This window comes from Xenopus laevis, chromosome 8L, assembly GCF_017654675.1.
Source record: "Xenopus laevis strain J_2021 chromosome 8L, Xenopus_laevis_v10.1, whole genome shotgun sequence".
Classification (NCBI taxonomy): Eukaryota; Metazoa; Chordata; class Amphibia; order Anura; family Pipidae; genus Xenopus; species Xenopus laevis.
The window spans coordinates 111762410-111781048 of NC_054385.1; the positions used below are offsets into that span (position 1 = coordinate 111762410).

The 18639-nt window shown below is 51.1% G+C and overlaps 12 non-coding genes and 2 pseudogenes across 12 annotated transcripts; all 14 read right to left on the bottom strand.

The window, feature by feature from the left end:
* Positions 1-822: 822 nt before the first annotated feature.
* On the bottom strand, positions 823-1013 carry LOC121397481. The gene has a single exon (XR_005963704.1). It is a non-coding gene; the product is annotated as a U2 spliceosomal RNA (small nuclear RNA).
* Positions 1014-1650: 637 nt separating this feature from the next.
* Positions 1651-1841, bottom strand: LOC121397482. Its single transcript, XR_005963705.1, has one exon. It is a non-coding gene; the product is annotated as a U2 spliceosomal RNA (small nuclear RNA).
* Positions 1842-2474: 633 nt separating this feature from the next.
* Positions 2475-2665, bottom strand: LOC121397483. Its single transcript, XR_005963706.1, has one exon. It is a non-coding gene; the product is annotated as a U2 spliceosomal RNA (small nuclear RNA).
* A 637-nt stretch (positions 2666-3302) lies between these two features.
* LOC121397484 lies at positions 3303-3493 on the bottom strand. The gene has a single exon (XR_005963707.1). It is a non-coding gene; the product is annotated as a U2 spliceosomal RNA (small nuclear RNA).
* A 629-nt stretch (positions 3494-4122) lies between these two features.
* On the bottom strand, positions 4123-4315 carry LOC121397396. The gene has a single exon (XR_005963645.1). It is a non-coding gene; the product is annotated as a U2 spliceosomal RNA (small nuclear RNA).
* Positions 4316-5659: 1344 nt separating this feature from the next.
* LOC121397485 lies at positions 5660-5850 on the bottom strand. The gene has a single exon (XR_005963708.1). It is a non-coding gene; the product is annotated as a U2 spliceosomal RNA (small nuclear RNA).
* A 641-nt stretch (positions 5851-6491) lies between these two features.
* LOC121397486 lies at positions 6492-6682 on the bottom strand. Its single transcript, XR_005963709.1, has one exon. It is a non-coding gene; the product is annotated as a U2 spliceosomal RNA (small nuclear RNA).
* A 641-nt stretch (positions 6683-7323) lies between these two features.
* Positions 7324-7536, bottom strand: LOC121397403 (annotated as a pseudogene).
* A 5556-nt stretch (positions 7537-13092) lies between these two features.
* LOC121397487 lies at positions 13093-13283 on the bottom strand. Its single transcript, XR_005963710.1, has one exon. It is a non-coding gene; the product is annotated as a U2 spliceosomal RNA (small nuclear RNA).
* A 649-nt stretch (positions 13284-13932) lies between these two features.
* LOC121397488 lies at positions 13933-14123 on the bottom strand. The gene has a single exon (XR_005963711.1). It is a non-coding gene; the product is annotated as a U2 spliceosomal RNA (small nuclear RNA).
* A 637-nt stretch (positions 14124-14760) lies between these two features.
* Positions 14761-14951, bottom strand: LOC121397489. The gene has a single exon (XR_005963712.1). It is a non-coding gene; the product is annotated as a U2 spliceosomal RNA (small nuclear RNA).
* Positions 14952-15584: 633 nt separating this feature from the next.
* LOC121397490 lies at positions 15585-15775 on the bottom strand. The gene has a single exon (XR_005963713.1). It is a non-coding gene; the product is annotated as a U2 spliceosomal RNA (small nuclear RNA).
* A 633-nt stretch (positions 15776-16408) lies between these two features.
* LOC121397491 lies at positions 16409-16599 on the bottom strand. Its single transcript, XR_005963714.1, has one exon. It is a non-coding gene; the product is annotated as a U2 spliceosomal RNA (small nuclear RNA).
* A 625-nt stretch (positions 16600-17224) lies between these two features.
* On the bottom strand, positions 17225-17427 carry LOC121397393 (annotated as a pseudogene).
* Positions 17428-18639: the final 1212 nt, after the last annotated feature.

Sequence of the window (18639 nt, forward strand, 5' to 3'; positions counted from 1 at the left end):
AGGAAGGCAGAGGGCAGGGTTCCTTCGGTAGTTTGTGGGAACTGCCTTCAGTCCAATAGCAGCATGGTTCAGACCCGAAGGAAAGAACACAAGGCCGATCAGAAGGGGCCCACAAATGCCTAAGGCTAAACCACACGTGATCTAGCCAAAAGGCCGAGAAGCGATAACCCGAAAGGCGCGCGCGCAGACGGGCCCAAAGCCAGGCTAGACATGCCTCCATGGGGAGAGGGAGGGCTGGGCCCTGCCGGCAGCACAACTCCGGCCCAAGCCCACACCACATCCAGGCAACACCACATCCAGTCGGCCCGGACCCGGGGGCTCCCAGCCCCAGGCCCTCTCTGGCTCAGGCCCTGTTTCGGACCTTCATCGGCCTCGCCGGCCTGAGGCCCGCACACTCCCAGCACCTTCCCGACTGCCCCGGCAAACCCTATTTGCATAGCCCCGCCTCTTTGTGACGGCCACAACCAGCTCGTTCATGCAATCGGCTCGTTCCTGCAACAACTCACAGCTGAACACAGCCGGCGGGATCACAAGACAACAAGACAACAACTACCAAATGTGCCTGCCTGCCTGCCTGCCTGCCTGCCTGCCTGCCTGCCTGCCTGCCTGCCTGCCTGCCTGCCTGCCTGCCTGCCTGCCTGCCTGCCTTTCTTGTGCTTCTGCTGGCCTGCCATGCTGCATTGTGCACCACCGTCGGCTTCCTCCTTGCTCCACGGCTCTCTGTCTCCTGCACTGCTTGTCCTCCCAAACTTTGCTTGCTGGCCTTTTCATTTCCCCACAGCTCGTTTGCTGCTTCTTTTTCTGCTTTTTCAAACTGAGTAAGAGAAGTGCACCGGTCCTGGAGGTACTGCAATACCAGGTCGATGCGTGGAGTGGACAGAGCAAGCTCTTCTTCCATCTCCCTGTTCCAAAAATCCATTTAATATATGGTCCCCAGATAGGGGACGTATCAGATATTAAACTGATAAGAACAGATACTACACTTGATCTTAGCCAAAAGGCCGAGAAGCGATAACCCGAAAGGCGCGCGCGCAGACGGGCCCAAAGCCAGGCTAGACATGCCTCCATGGGGAGAGGGAGGGCTGGGCCCTGCCGGCAGCACAACTCCGGCCCAAGCCCACACCACATCCAGGCAACACCACATCCAGTCGGCCCGGACCCGGGGGCTCCCAGCCCCAGGCCCTCTCTGGCTCAGGCCCTGTTTCGGACCTTCATCGGCCTCGCCGGCCTGAGGCCCGCACACTCCCAGCACCTTCCCGACTGCCCCGGCAAACCCTATTTGCATAGCCCCGCCTCTTTGTGACGGCCACAACCAGCTCGTTCATGCAATCGGCTCGTTCCTGCAACAACTCACAGCTGAACACAGCCGGCGGGATCACAAGACAACAAGACAACAACTACCAAATGTGCCTGCCTGCCTGCCTGCCTGCCTGCCTGCCTGCCTGCCTGCCTGCCTGCCTGCCTGCCTGCCTGCCTTTCTTGTGCTTCTGCTGGCCTGCCATGCTGCATTGTGCACCACCGTCGGCTTCCTCCTTGCTCCACGGCTCTCTGTCTCCTGCACTGCTTGTCCTCCCAAACTTTGCTTGCTGGCCTTTTCATTTCCCCACAGCTCGTTTGCTGCTTCTTTTTCTGCTTTTTCAAACTGAGTAAGAGAAGTGCACCGGTCCTGGAGGTACTGCAATACCAGGTCGATGCGTGGAGTGGACAGAGCAAGCTCTTCTTCCATCTCCCTGTTCCAAAAATCCATTTAATATATGGTCCCCAGATAGGGGACGTATCAGATATTAAACTGATAAGAACAGATACTACACTTGATCTTAGCCAAAAGGCCGAGAAGCGATAACCCGAAAGGCGCGCGCGCAGACGGGCCCAAAGCCAGGCTAGACATGCCTCCATGGGGAGAGGGAGGGCTGGGCCCTGCCGGCAGCACAACTCCGGCCCAAGCCCACACCACATCCAGGCAACACCACATCCAGTCGGCCCGGACCCGGGGGCTCCCAGCCCCAGGCCCTCTCTGGCTCAGGCCCTGTTTCGGACCTTCATCGGCCTCGCCGGCCTGAGGCCCGCACACTCCCAGCACCTTCCCGACTGCCCCGGCAAACCCTATTTGCATAGCCCCGCCTCTTTGTGACGGCCACAACCAGCTCGTTCATGCAATCGGCTCGTTCCTGCAACAACTCACAGCTGAACACAGCCGGCGGGATCACAAGACAACAAGACAACAACTACCAAATGTGCCTGCCTGCCTGCCTGCCTGCCTGCCTGCCTGCCTGCCTGCCTGCCTGCCTGCCTGCCTGCCTTTCTTGTGCTTCTGCTGGCCTGCCATGCTGCATTGTGCACCACCGTCGGCTTCCTCCTTGCTCCACGGCTCTCTGTCTCCTGCACTGCTTGTCCTCCCAAACTTTGCTTGCTGGCCTTTTCATTTCCCCACAGCTCGTTTGCTGCTTCTTTTTCTGCTTTTTCAAACTGAGTAAGAGAAGTGCACCGGTCCTGGAGGTACTGCAATACCAGGTCGATGCGTGGAGTGGACAGAGCAAGCTCTTCTTCCATCTCCCTGTTCCAAAAATCCATTTAATATATGGTCCCCAGATAGGGGACGTATCAGATATTAAACTGATAAGAACAGATACTACACTTGATCTTAGCCAAAAGGCCGAGAAGCGATAACCCGAAAGGCGCGCGCGCAGACGGGCCCAAAGCCAGGCTAGACATGCCTCCATGGGGAGAGGGAGGGCTGGGCCCTGCCGGCAGCACAACTCCGGCCCAAGCCCACACCACATCCAGGCAACACCACATCCAGTCGGCCCGGACCCGGGGGCTCCCAGCCCCAGGCCCTCTCTGGCTCAGGCCCTGTTTCGGACCTTCATCGGCCTCGCCGGCCTGAGGCCCGCACACTCCCAGCACCTTCCCGACTGCCCCGGCAAACCCTATTTGCATAGCCCCGCCTCTTTGTGACGGCCACAACCAGCTCGTTCATGCAATCGGCTCGTTCCTGCAACAACTCACAGCTGAACACAGCCGGCGGGATCACAAGACAACAAGACAACAACTACCAAATGTGCCTGCCTGCCTGCCTGCCTGCCTGCCTGCCTGCCTGCCTGCCTGCCTGCCTGCCTGCCTGCCTGCCTTTCTTGTGCTTCTGCTGGCCTGCCATGCTGCATTGTGCACCACCGTCGGCTTCCTCCTTGCTCCACGGCTCTCTGTCTCCTGCACTGCTTGTCCTCCCAAACTTTGCTTGCTGGCCTTTTCATTTCCCCACAGCTCGTTTGCTGCTTCTTTTTCTGCTTTTTCAAACTGAGTAAGAGAAGTGCACCGGTCCTGGAGGTACTGCAATACCAGGTCGATGCGTGGAGTGGACAGAGCAAGCTCTTCTTCCATCTCCCTGTTCCAAAAATCCATTTAATATATGGTCCCCAGATAGGGGACGTATCAGATATTAAACTGATAAGAACAGATACTACACTTGATCTTAGCCAAAAGGCCGAGAAGCGATAACCCGAAAGGCGCGCGCGCAGACGGGCCCAAAGCCAGGCTAGACATGCCTCCATGGGGAGAGGGAGGGCTGGGCCCTGCCGGCAGCACAACTCCGGCCCAAGCCCACACCACATCCAGGCAACACCACATCCAGTCGGCCCGGACCCGGGGGCTCCCAGCCCCAGGCCCTCTCTGGCTCAGGCCCTGTTTCGGACCTTCATCGGCCTCGCCGGCCTGAGGCCCGCACACTCCCAGCACCTTCCCGACTGCCCCGGCAAACCCTATTTGCATAGCCCCGCCTCTTTGTGACGGCCACAACCAGCTCGTTCATGCAATCGGCTCGTTCCTGCAACAACTCACAGCTGAACACAGCCGGCGGGATCACAAGACAACAAGACAACAACTACCAAATGTGCCTGCCTGCCTGCCTGCCTGCCTGCCTGCCTGCCTGCCTGCCTGCCTGCCTGCCTGCCTTTCTTGTGCTTCTGCTGGCCTGCCATGCTGCATTGTGCACCACCGTCGGCTTCCTCCTTGCTCCACGGCTCTCTGTCTCCTGCACTGCTTGTCCTCCCAAACTTTGCTTGCTGGCCTTTTCATTTCCCCACAGCTCGTTTGCTGCTTCTTTTTCTGCTTTTTCAAACTGAGTAAGAGAAGTGCACCGGTCCTGGAGGTACTGCAATACCAGGTCGATGCGTGGAGTGGACAGAGCAAGCTCTTCTTCCATCTCCCTGTTCCAAAAATCCATTTAATATATGGTCCCCAGATAGGGGACGTATCAGATATTAAACTGATAAGAACAGATTTTTTTTATTGAAAGCCGGAGTACGTGCTTTCAAGAGCCCCTTTGTGCCCAGTGCTCAAGTGCAGAGTGCAAGGTGCTCCCCGGGAGTCCTACCCAAAGGCATGGGCTCCCATTACCCAAGTGTCCCAGGCCAGGCCCAAAGACAACAAGGATCGTTGGGCTCACCTTCGCCGAAGCTAGGGTGAGCCCCGTCTTCCCCAGCCCCTCCGGCCAAAAGGCACCGACGAGGGGCTTAGGGTCTTTAGACTCCCCTTCACCTTGCGGCTAGGGGGAGTCCCTTTACCCTGGGTTCCGCCGAAGCTTCCCCCAGGGCACCAATACCTGGCCTGGGGTCGAGTCCAAAAGGACTATTGACACCCAAAGCCCGTGTAAGAATACATGCAAACAAAAAAAAGGACACACAAACACGCAAAAAATAAGTGCAAGGTGCAATAAGTGCTTGTGCCATATGTGCCAATGAAGGCTCCGGCTGGCGGCCGGTTAGAAAAAATTTTTCTTGCCTAGCCAAAGGCCGGAGCAAAGAAAAGTGTAAAGCAAAATGAAAAGCGTGAAGTGAAGTGCTAAGTGCGTGACCCCAGTGGTGAGTCAGGCACCCCCCGTAGGGGGCACTACAACTCCGGCTTTCATAGTGCTATGGCCTCTTGGCCAGAGGATCAAGTTTTTTCCCCTTTCCATCAGATGGGTCTGACCCCCCCATCTGACAAATCAGGTACTTCACTTGATCTTAGCCAAAAGGCCGAGAAGCGATAACCCGAAAGGCGCGCGCGCGCAGACGGGCCCAAAGCCAGGCTAGACATGCCTCCATGGGGAGAGGGAGGGCTGGGCCCTGCCGGCAGCACAACTCCGGCCCAAGCCCACACCACATCCAGGCAACACCACATCCAGTCGGCCCGGACCCGGGGGCTCCCAGCCCCAGGCCCTCTCTGGCTCAGGCCCTGTTTCGGACCTTCATCGGCCTCGCCGGCCTGAGGCCCGCACACTCCCAGCACCTTCCCGACTGCCCCGGCAAACCCTATTTGCATAGCCCCGCCTCTTTGTGACGGCCACAACCAGCTCGTTCATGCAATCGGCTCGTTCCTGCAACAACTCACAGCTGAACACAGCCGGCGGGATCACAAGACAACAAGACAACAACTACCAAATGTGCCTGCCTGCCTGCCTGCCTGCCTGCCTGCCTGCCTGCCTGCCTGCCTGCCTGCCTGCCTGCCTTTCTTGTGCTTCTGCTGGCCTGCCATGCTGCATTGTGCACCACCGTCGGCTTCCTCCTTGCTCCACGGCTCTCTGTCTCCTGCACTGCTTGTCCTCCCAAACTTTGCTTGCTGGCCTTTTCATTTCCCCACAGCTCGTTTGCTGCTTCTTTTTCTGCTTTTTCAAACTGAGTAAGAGAAGTGCACCGGTCCTGGAGGTACTGCAATACCAGGTCGATGCGTGGAGTGGACAGAGCAAGCTCTTCTTCCATCTCCCTGTTCCAAAAATCCATTTAATATATGGTCCCCAGATAGGGGACGTATCAGATATTAAACTGATAAGAACAGATACTACACTTGATCTTAGCCAAAAGGCCGAGAAGCGATAACCCGAAAGGCGCGCGCGCAGACGGGCCCAAAGCCAGGCTAGACATGCCTCCATGGGGAGAGGGAGGGCTGGGCCCTGCCGGCAGCACAACTCCGGCCCAAGCCCACACCACATCCAGGCAACACCACATCCAGTCGGCCCGGACCCGGGGGCTCCCAGCCCCAGGCCCTCTCTGGCTCAGGCCCTGTTTCGGACCTTCATCGGCCTCGCCGGCCTGAGGCCCGCACACTCCCAGCACCTTCCCGACTGCCCCGGCAAACCCTATTTGCATAGCCCCGCCTCTTTGTGACGGCCACAACCAGCTCGTTCATGCAATCGGCTCGTTCCTGCAACAACTCACAGCTGAACACAGCCGGCGGGATCACAAGACAACAAGACAACAACTACCAAATGTGCCTGCCTGCCTGCCTGCCTGCCTGCCTGCCTGCCTGCCTGCCTGCCTGCCTGCCTGCCTGCCTGCCTGCCTTTCTTGTGCTTCTGCTGGCCTGCCATGCTGCATTGTGCACCACCGTCGGCTTCCTCCTTGCTCCACGGCTCTCTGTCTCCTGCACTGCTTGTCCTCCCAAACTTTGCTTGCTGGCCTTTTCATTTCCCCACAGCTCGTTTGCTGCTTCTTTTTCTGCTTTTTCAAACTGAGTAAGAGAAGTGCACCGGTCCTGGAGGTACTGCAATACCAGGTCGATGCGTGGAGTGGACAGAGCAAGCTCTTCTTCCATCTCCCTGTTCCAAAAATCCATTTAATATATGGTCCCCAGATAGGGGACGTATCAGATATTAAACTGATAAGAACAGATACTACACTTGATCTTAGCCAAAAGGCCGAGAAGCGATAACCCGAAAGGCGCGCGCGCAGACGGGCCCAAAGCCAGGCTAGACATGCCTCCATGGGGAGAGGGAGGGCTGGGCCCTGCCGGCAGCACAACTCCGGCCCAAGCCCACACCACATCCAGGCAACACCACATCCAGTCGGCCCGGACCCGGGGGCTCCCAGCCCCAGGCCCTCTCTGGCTCAGGCCCTGTTTCGGACCTTCATCGGCCTCGCCGGCCTGAGGCCCGCACACTCCCAGCACCTTCCCGACTGCCCCGGCAAACCCTATTTGCATAGCCCCGCCTCTTTGTGACGGCCACAACCAGCTCGTTCATGCAATCGGCTCGTTCCTGCAACAACTCACAGCTGAACACAGCCGGCGGGATCACAAGACAACAAGACAACAACTACCAAATGTGCCTGCCTGCCTGCCTGCCTGCCTGCCTGCCTGCCTGCCTGCCTGCCTGCCTGCCTGCCTGCCTGCCTGCCTTTCTTGTGCTTCTGCTGGCCTGCCATGCTGCATTGTGCACCACCGTCGGCTTCCTCCTTGCTCCACGGCTCTCTGTCTCCTGCACTGCTTGTCCTCCCAAACTTTGCTTGCTGGCCTTTTCATTTCCCCACAGCTCGTTTGCTGCTTCTTTTTCTGCTTTTTCAAACTGAGTAAGAGAAGTGCACCGGTCCTGGAGGTACTGCAATACCAGGTCGATGCGTGGAGTGGACAGAGCAAGCTCTTCTTCCATCTCCCTGTTCCAAAAATCCATTTAATATATGGTCCCCAGATAGGGGACGTATCAGATATTAAACTGATAAGAACAGATTTTTTTTTTTTTTTCATTTTTTTATTACAAAATTACAATACATTTAATCAAAAACATATCAACTTTGACATTACTTTACATTACATCAACTTTGACATTACTTTACATTACAAAGGATTAAACCCAAAATCTCCATTTTTTAAACTTCCAAATACCCTCTGCATCTTCATTCCCCATCTTCCTCCTGTCACACAAAACATATAAAAATAACCTACTTCTTACCAAACCAACACACCCCTCTTCATCAACACATTTATCCCCAAAAACACACATGTTTCTTGTATCCCATAAAGCTTCTTTAACACAGTTGATAATAAGCCACAAAATTCTCACTTTTGCCTGATCTCCCCCAAATAAACCATATAGCATCATTTTATAGGACAATATTTCTATTCCTACTAACCCCCTTATCATATTATCCATTCTCTTCCATACATTCCTAGCATAGACACATTCCCAAAAAACATGAGGAATGTTCTCCGAACCCCCACAACCCTCCCTCGGGCATACTTCGCTATCTACCAACCTTCTCCTTCTCTGAAAAACTCTAGTTGGCAAACAACCATGAGCACTCATCCAACACAAATCTTTCTGTCTGTTAACCAAACTATTATCATTCACTTTTTTCCATACTTCCTTACTTTCAGCAACAGATAAACCTCCTATACTTTCCATTTGTTCTCTACTTTCAAAAGAAAGTATCATCTTTTTCCCTTCTTTCCACACCTCCACAGGTATCTCTGTTAACTCATATTTCTTAACATACCTATCAATCCTCATATAGAACCACGGTGCCACAAAACACACTGGCTTCTTAATATCTAGTTGACATATATTATACCTCCGTAAAATATGTCCCGCTGCATATCTTATCATGCAACCCATTACATTCTCTTTCGTACTCATAACCACGCATACACTCACATATCTAATAGACAAAAATCTTTCTATATTGACCATTGCTTTACCTCCATTCCTCTTTGTCTTCACCACCTTTTCCCTAGATAACTTCTCCATCTTTGAGTTCCAAATGAACACAAAAATGAGCCGAATGATTTTCCCCAACACTCTATATTGTGGTGGGAAAACAGTAGCAATATACAATAGAATCGGCAAAAATACTGCCTTACTTACTAATATTCTCCCCTCAATCGTTAAAGATCTTAACGCCCAAAAATCAATCTTTTTCTTAATCCTTTCATTCACTTCACCCCAACTTTCATTCCCACACATATCTAAATCAAACACTACCCCAAGTATTTTAATACCCTCCTTACATACTGGCCATCCACATGACTCCAAATCACTCAAAATCCCAAAACACTTACACACACTTTTATCAACATTCAACTTAAAACCACTCACCATGCAAAAACATTCAATTAACAACTTCATTCTCCTCAAACTTGCCACAGACTTACAAACTAATGTGACGTCATCCATGTAGCCAAACACTCTCACATCTTTACCTCCACTACCCGGTACTTCCACACCTCTTACTACTTTATCCCTTCTTATTTCACACAACAAAGGTTCTATTGCACATATGAACAGAATTGGGGACAACGGACACCCCTGTCTCACTCCGGATTTTATTTTAATCTTTGATGACAAAAAACCATTAACCTGAAACTTACTAACAATATCTCCATACAAACACTTAATCCATGACAACATACGCTCAGGCACTCCCATTTTCTTCAAAACTATAAACATAAAATCATGATTCACACGATCATAGGCCTTCTCAAAATCAACCGTTACCACCGCCACAGTCTGACTCCTTTCTTTCGCATACCATAAGATATCTCTCAAACACATCAAACACTCACTTATCTGACGCCCAGGCACTGCACATATCTGTTCCTCACCTACCATTCTCACAACAACATCTCTCAAACGGTTAGCTACAATCTTAGCTATGATTTTATAATCTGCATTTAATAAAGATATAGGCCTCCAGTTTTTCAACTCTCTTTTATCACCCTTTTTATATAACAACACAACCACACTTTCTTTCATACTTTCTGTCAAACACCCTCTTTCAAATACATTCTTACCTACCTCACACACAACATCACCCAAAAGATCCCAAAACTCACAGTAAAACTCTATTGGGAGCCCATCACTCCCAGGCACTTTCCCTTTCCTCATTCCCCTCACACATTCCTCAAACTCAGTTTTTGACAAATCTTCTTTTAACATATCTACATCTTCATCATTCAAGCGATTTTCAATTACGTTCAAACACTCTTCCTCCATACTTTCATTTCTTACCTTCACAGAAAACAAGTCCTCATAGTACTCACACACTGTTTGTAAAACATCCGCACCTGCAAATTTTTCACATCCATCTTTATCAAACACACTCCACATCTCCGCTTTCTTCCTAAAAGCTTTTTTAAAGAAAAAATTTGTACATTTCTCATCAAATTCCTTAACTTCTACTTTAGCCAAAGCAATAATTGATTTTCCTTTTTTCTCCAAACATTTTTTAATTTTTTCTCTCGCTTCATCCATGTCCACACTCACATCTTCACCAATCTTTTTTAACTCCTCCAAATATAGTAGCCTTTTTTGCCACCTATCATACTCCTCTCTTTTTTCCCTTGCTTTCTGACAGCTTTTTTTAACAAAAAATCTTTTAGTTTCTTTTTTAAACCAATCCCACCACTCACCAATATTCCCAAAATCCCCCTTTCTTGTTACCCATTTTTTAAACCATATTTCAAACTCCCTTTTAATCTCCTCATCTTGTAATAGAGAGACATTAAGTTTCCACAAACCCCTCCCACTTTCCCTTTCACCATTTATCTCTATCTTACACTTCACACACCCATGATCAGAAAAAAGTGTTCTATCCACACAATAATCCAAAAGATTCAAAGAATTTGAAAAAAAACAAAAGTCAATCCTAGACTTACTATCCCCTTTATCGCTAAAGAAAGTAAAAGGCTCAGCTGGATCTCCTTTAGCCTTATACGCATCTTTTAAATTAAACATTGCAATGACATCTCGCAAAATTACACCAGATTTATCCACTTTCCTTTTACTACCCCTTTGGTTAAAACTATCTTTATCACTTATAACACAATTAAAATCCCCAGCCAAAATAACATTATCTTTCCCACCCAAAAACACTTTAAGTTTTTCAAAAATTAAAATTCTTTCTTTCCTGCTTGTTGGAGCATACACATTAAATAATTTCAAAACTTGATTATTATACTCCACCATAACAAAAAGTACTCTCCCCCGAACAATATGTATAACTTGTTTTACAACAAAATTCGGGCTGTTAAACAAAATACCTACCCCGCCATTTCTCTCATGGCTGGTAGACCAAATGGCCGGACCCCGATTCCATTTAACTTTATTGGGTTCCTCCTTTATAGCACATTCCTGCAAAAAAAATATATCTAAAGCAAAAGACATCAGGATATCAAAAATCACCGCCCTTCTACTTGCAGAAGAAATGCTACGCACATTTATAGAACCTACATTGATAGGCATTTAAGAAGTAATAAGAAGAAAACAAACACAAATTTTTAACTCTTTTTTGTACTTCCCCTAGCCCTTGCCCTAGGAAGAGGCTCTTTGTCGGCATTACTGCTGCTGCCGACTCCCCTCATCTGTCTAGAGCTTCTGTCACTCTCATCTTTTTTGGTTTTCTTTTTCTTTGTCTTATAGTCCACAACGTTCATGGTCTGTTGCAACTTTTCAACCTCCTCCTGATCCAAAAAGGCTGCTGACAAGGAGGAGTCTGAGTCTATACAGACAGAAGAATCATCATCCTTTTTCTCCTCAGAGCTGTGAAAGTCCTCCACTCTTTCACTCCAAGGAATAGAGCTTGCACTACTGTCCTCTGGTTTTCTCTTTAGGGATGCTTTCCCAACATCCATCTCCTCTTGGGTCTCTGGGACAGGTGCAGCATCATCCCCTTCTGCTCTCAACAAATCCGGAGCCTCTTCTTCCTCCGAGTCCTCGACCAGATCATTCGGTGCCGTTTCCTCTGCAACCGGAGCCAGCGTGTTTGCACCACCAGGCTCTGCAGGTTTCACCCCTTTCACAATATCCGAATAAATTGCCTTTCCCTGAGTTGCATGGACCTTTGGACAGTTTTTAGCGAGATGCTCATTCGACCCGCAGAGATGACATGCACGGGCCGCCTCACAATCAACAGTCCTGTGTCCAGGTTTAAAACAGTTCTTACAAACAGGTCCTTTCTCACAGTCTGTTTTAACATGACCAAAACAAAAACAGTTCCTACAGAAGGAAGGCTGGCCTGGGTAGTATAGATAACCCTTGTTGTTCCCAATGGAAAAGGTCTGGGGTGGATGTAAACGGCCACCAATTCCATTCGGGTCCTGCTTGAACTCGGCCCAAAAGCGCCTTTGCCCGTTAAAAGTCCCAAAGACATTCATTTTCCTTTCTCCTGGGGACACATAGGAACTGTAGCGTCCCAGGAAAGCTCTTATCTCCTCGTCTTTGACGAAAGGGTTGTACATGTGTACAACCACTGGCACACGATTCCTTGTCTCGTTGACAACAAAACGAAGATCTTTCAGATCCGGATGGTCAGCCATCTCCTGACTCCTTAAATAGCAGGTCCTCAGCTCACTCAAATCGACAAAGGAGATATCGTAGAAGCCTTGCTGTGGAAAGGCCTGAACACAGAAAATACTTTTCCGATCCATTCCAAGACGTCCCTCCACGATGTCGATCTGGATCTTGCGCAGAACATATTCATTCCTTCGATCTTTCGGAAAGAACAGGCGCACCGTGTTCGGCGCTTCTGGTGCTGACGAAATATCCATCTTTTCAAAGGTAAGATCGCCTTCAGGTATGCCTCGGATAGCCCACAGCCCAAAAGCAGCAACTGGGTGAAGTCGCAATGACGATCCCAGAAAGGCCAAGCTACGGGGTTCCTACTGCAAACCTTAAGACCCAACCAAGCATTACACTTGATCGAGCCAAAAGGCCGAGAAGCGATAACCCGAAAGGCGCGCGCGCAGACGGGCCCAAAGCCAGGCTAGACATGCCTCCATGGGGAGAGGGAGGGCTGGGCCCTGCCGGCAGCACAACTCCGGCCCAAGCCCACACCACATCCAGGCAACACCACATCCAGTCGGCCCGGACCCGGGGGCTCCCAGCCCCAGGCCCTCTCTGGCTCAGGCCCTGTTTCGGACCTTCATCGGCCTCGCCGGCCTGAGGCCCGCACACTCCCAGCACCTTCCCGACTGCCCCGGCAAACCCTATTTGCATAGCCCCGCCTCTTTGTGACGGCCACAACCAGCTCGTTCATGCAATCGGCTCGTTCCTGCAACAACTCACAGCTGAACACAGCCGGCGGGATCACAAGACAACAAGACAACAACTACCAAATGTGCCTGCCTGCCTGCCTGCCTGCCTGCCTGCCTGCCTGCCTGCCTGCCTGCCTGCCTTTCTTGTGCTTCTGCTGGCCTGCCATGCTGCATTGTGCACCACCGTCGGCTTCCTCCTTGCTCCACGGCTCTCTGTCTCCTGCACTGCTTGTCCTCCCAAACTTTGCTTGCTGGCCTTTTCATTTCCCCACAGCTCGTTTGCTGCTTCTTTTTCTGCTTTTTCAAACTGAGTAAGAGAAGTGCACCGGTCCTGGAGGTACTGCAATACCAGGTCGATGCGTGGAGTGGACAGAGCAAGCTCTTCTTCCATCTCCCTGTTCCAAAAATCCATTTAATATATGGTCCCCAGATAGGGGACGTATCAGATATTAAACTGATAAGAACAGATACTACACTTGATCTTAGCCAAAAGGCCGAGAAGCGATAACCCGAAAGGCGCGCGCGCAGACGGGCCCAAAGCCAGGCTAGACATGCCTCCATGGGGAGAGGGAGGGCTGGGCCCTGCCGGCAGCACAACTCCGGCCCAAGCCCACACCACATCCAGGCAACACCACATCCAGTCGGCCCGGACCCGGGGGCTCCCAGCCCCAGGCCCTCTCTGGCTCAGGCCCTGTTTCGGACCTTCATCGGCCTCGCCGGCCTGAGGCCCGCACACTCCCAGCACCTTCCCGACTGCCCCGGCAAACCCTATTTGCATAGCCCCGCCTCTTTGTGACGGCCACAACCAGCTCGTTCATGCAATCGGCTCGTTCCTGCAACAACTCACAGCTGAACACAGCCGGCGGGATCACAAGACAACAAGACAACAACTACCAAATGTGCCTGCCTGCCTGCCTGCCTGCCTGCCTGCCTGCCTGCCTGCCTGCCTGCCTGCCTGCCTGCCTGCCTGCCTGCCTGCCTTTCTTGTGCTTCTGCTGGCCTGCCATGCTGCATTGTGCACCACCGTCGGCTTCCTCCTTGCTCCACGGCTCTCTGTCTCCTGCACTGCTTGTCCTCCCAAACTTTGCTTGCTGGCCTTTTCATTTCCCCACAGCTCGTTTGCTGCTTCTTTTTCTGCTTTTTCAAACTGAGTAAGAGAAGTGCACCGGTCCTGGAGGTACTGCAATACCAGGTCGATGCGTGGAGTGGACAGAGCAAGCTCTTCTTCCATCTCCCTGTTCCAAAAATCCATTTAATATATGGTCCCCAGATAGGGGACGTATCAGATATTAAACTGATAAGAACAGATACTACACTTGATCTTAGCCAAAAGGCCGAGAAGCGATAACCCGAAAGGCGCGCGCGCAGACGGGCCCAAAGCCAGGCTAGACATGCCTCCATGGGGAGAGGGAGGGCTGGGCCCTGCCGGCAGCACAACTCCGGCCCAAGCCCACACCACATCCAGGCAACACCACATCCAGTCGGCCCGGACCCGGGGGCTCCCAGCCCCAGGCCCTCTCTGGCTCAGGCCCTGTTTCGGACCTTCATCGGCCTCGCCGGCCTGAGGCCCGCACACTCCCAGCACCTTCCCGACTGCCCCGGCAAACCCTATTTGCATAGCCCCGCCTCTTTGTGACGGCCACAACCAGCTCGTTCATGCAATCGGCTCGTTCCTGCAACAACTCACAGCTGAACACAGCCGGCGGGATCACAAGACAACAAGACAACAACTACCAAATGTGCCTGCCTGCCTGCCTGCCTGCCTGCCTGCCTGCCTGCCTGCCTGCCTGCCTGCCTGCCTGCCTGCCTTTCTTGTGCTTCTGCTGGCCTGCCATGCTGCATTGTGCACCACCGTCGGCTTCCTCCTTGCTCCACGGCTCTCTGTCTCCTGCACTGCTTGTCCTCCCAAACTTTGCTTGCTGGCCTTTTCATTTCCCCACAGCTCGTTTGCTGCTTCTTTTTCTGCTTTTTCAAACTGAGTAAGAGAAGTGCACCGGTCCTGGAGGTACTGCAATACCAGGTCGATGCGTGGAGTGGACAGAGCAAGCTCTTCTTCCATCTCCCTGTTCCAAAAATCCATTTAATATATGGTCCCCAGATAGGGGACGTATCAGATATTAAACTGATAAGAACAGATACTACACTTGATCTTAGCCAAAAGGCCGAGAAGCGATAACCCGAAAGGCGCGCGCGCAGACGGGCCCAAAGCCAGGCTAGACATGCCTCCATGGGGAGAGGGAGGGCTGGGCCCTGCCGGCAGCACAACTCCGGCCCAAGCCCACACCACATCCAGGCAACACCACATCCAGTCGGCCCGGACCCGGGGGCTCCCAGCCCCAGGCCCTCTCTGGCTCAGGCCCTGTTTCGGACCTTCATCGGCCTCGCCGGCCTGAGGCCCGCACACTCCCAGCACCTTCCCGACTGCCCCGGCAAACCCTATTTGCATAGCCCCGCCTCTTTGTGACGGCCACAACCAGCTCGTTCATGCAATCGGCTCGTTCCTGCAACAACTCACAGCTGAACACAGCCGGCGGGATCACAAGACAACAAGACAACAACTACCAAATGTGCCTGCCTGCCTGCCTGCCTGCCTGCCTGCCTGCCTGCCTGCCTGCCTGCCTGCCTGCCTGCCTTTCTTGTGCTTCTGCTGGCCTGCCATGCTGCATTGTGCACCACCGTCGGCTTCCTCCTTGCTCCACGGCTCTCTGTCTCCTGCACTGCTTGTCCTCCCAAACTTTGCTTGCTGGCCTTTTCATTTCCCCACAGCTCGTTTGCTGCTTCTTTTTCTGCTTTTTCAAACTGAGTAAGAGAAGTGCACCGGTCCTGGAGGTACTGCAATACCAGGTCGATGCGTGGAGTGGACAGAGCAAGCTCTTCTTCCATCTCCCTGTTCCAAAAATCCATTTAATATATGGTCCCCAGATAGGGGACGTATCAGATATTAAACTGATAAGAACAGATACTACACTTGATCTTAGCCAAAAGGCCGAGAAGCGATAACCCGAAAGGCGCGCGCGCAGACGGGCCCAAAGCCAGGCTAGACATGCCTCCATGGGGAGAGGGAGGGCTGGGCCCTGCCGGCAGCACAACTCCGGCCCAAGCCCACACCACATCCAGGCAACACCACATCCAGTCGGCCCGGACCCGGGGGCTCCCAGCCCCAGGCCCTCTCTGGCTCAGGCCCTGTTTCGGACCTTCATCGGCCTCGCCGGCCTGAGGCCCGCACACTCCCAGCACCTTCCCGACTGCCCCGGCAAACCCTATTTGCATAGCCCCGCCTCTTTGTGACGGCCACAACCAGCTCGTTCATGCAATCGGCTCGTTCCTGCAACAACTCACAGCTGAACACAGCCGGCGGGATCACAAGACAACAAGACAACAACTACCAAATGTGCCTGCCTGCCTGCCTGCCTGCCTGCCTGCCTGCCTGCCTGCCTGCCTGCCTGCCTGCCTGCCTTTCTTGTGCTTCTGCTGGCCTGCCATGCTGCATTGTGCACCACCGTCGGCTTCCTCCTTGCTCCACGGCTCTCTGTCTCCTGCACTGCTTGTCCTCCCAAACTTTGCTTGCTGGCCTTTTCATTTCCCCACAGCTCGTTTGCTGCTTCTTTTTCTGCTTTTTCAAACTGAGTAAGAGAAGTGCACCGGTCCTGGAGGTACTGCAATACCAGGTCGATGCGTGGAGTGGACAGAGCAAGCTCTTCTTCCATCTCCCTGTTCCAAAAATCCATTTAATATATGGTCCCCAGATAGGGGACGTATCAGATATTAAACTGATAAGAACAGATACTACACTTGATCTTAGCCAAAAGGCCGAGAAGCGATAACCCGAAAGGCGCGCGCGCAGACGGGCCCAAAGCCAGGCTAGACATGCCTCCATGGGGAGAGGGAGGGCTGGGCCCTGCCGGCAGCACAACTCCGGCCCAAGCCCACACCACATCCAGGCAACACCACATCCAGTCGGCCCGGACCCGGGGGCTCCCAGCCCCAGGCCCTCTCTGGCTCAGGCCCTGTTTCGGACCTTCATCGGCCTCGCCGGCCTGAGGCCCGCACACTCCCAGCACCTTCCCGACTGCCCCGGCAAACCCTATTTGCATAGCCCCGCCTCTTTGTGACGGCCACAACCAGCTCGTTCATGCAATCGGCTCGTTCCTGCAACAACTCACAGCTGAACACAGCCGGCGGGATCACAAGACAACAAGACAACAACTACCAAATGTGCCTGCCTGCCTGCCTGCCTGCCTGCCTGCCTGCCTGCCTGCCTGCCTGCCTGCCTTTCTTGTGCTTCTGCTGGCCTGCCATGCTGCATTGTGCACCACCGTCGGCTTCCTCCTTGCTCCACGGCTCTCTGTCTCCTGCACTGCTTGTCCTCCCAAACTTTGCTTGCTGGCCTTTTCATTTCCCCACAGCTCGTTTGCTGCTTCTTTTTCTGCTTTTTCAAACTGAGTAAGAGAAGTGCACCGGTCCTGGAGGTACTGCAATACCAGGTCGATGCGTGGAGTGGACAGAGCAAGCTCTTCTTCCATCTCCCTGTTCCAAAAATCCATTTAATATATGGTCCCCAGATAGGGGACGTATCAGATATTAAACTGATAAGAACAGATTTTTTTTTTTTTTTTTAATTTTTTATTATGCTCACACACAAAAAACAATCAGAAATAAAACATTACACATTTAAATACATTTTCAAAACACCCAAAAGGAAAAGCAAAACATTTCAACCATTAATTTTTTATCCAAGATTTCCATTTTTTGGTTTTCCAAAAACCTTCTGCATCGATTTCTCCCAGCTTCCTTCGATCACTCAGGACATACAAAAATAATCTACTACGGACCAAATTAATACATCCCACTATATCAATTTCTTTATGATTAAAAATTAAAACATTCCTAACATCCCACATTGCCTCTTTTACACAATTCATTATTAACCATAACAATCTTACATTAACATCATTCACATCACATAAACCATACAACATCATGTTAAAAGTTAACATTTGAAACCCCGTTAACCCCTTTATTAAATTTCCCAAACCTTTCCACACTTTCCTTGCATATATACAATTCCAAAACACATGTACCACATTTTCTATTTGACCACAACCATCTCTAGGACATACCTCACTATTAATTAATCTTCGTCTCCTTTGAAACTCACGCGTAGGTAAACACCCATGCGCAGCCATCCAACTCAAATCTTTCTGCCTATTAATTATTTCTTTCCCATTAATCCCCTTCCATACTTTTTCACTTTCCACCTCTGTTAAACCTCCTATCACTTCTACCTCTTCCTTCATCTCTAAAGCTTTCAACATCTTTTTACTATCACCCCATTCTGTTATGGGTATATTTTCAAGACAATTTCTTCTTATGCACCGTTCTATACGAATATAAAACCACGGAGCATTAAAACATATAGGTCTTCTCAAATCCACAGTTAAAATTTTATATTTTCTTAAAACACTACCTGCCATATATCTCACCATACATCCTATTAAATTATCTTTTTTACAAACTTTTACACACATACTTACATATTTAATTGCTAAAAATCTTTCAATATTCATTAAACCTTTGCCCCCTTTTTCTTTTCTCTTTATAATTTTACTTCTCCCCAACTTTTCCATTTTTGAATTCCATAAAAATAAAAAAATAATTCTTAAAACTTTACGCAAACACTTATCTGGTGCTGGAAATACAAGACTTATATACAACAAGATTGGCACCAGAACTGCTTTTATTATTAACACTCTACCTTCAATTGATAATCTTCTCAGCGACCAAAAATCTATCTTCTTTTTAATTTTATTAAAAGTTTTCTCCCAACTCTCACTTCCTTTTAGCTCGTCTCCAAAAAAAACT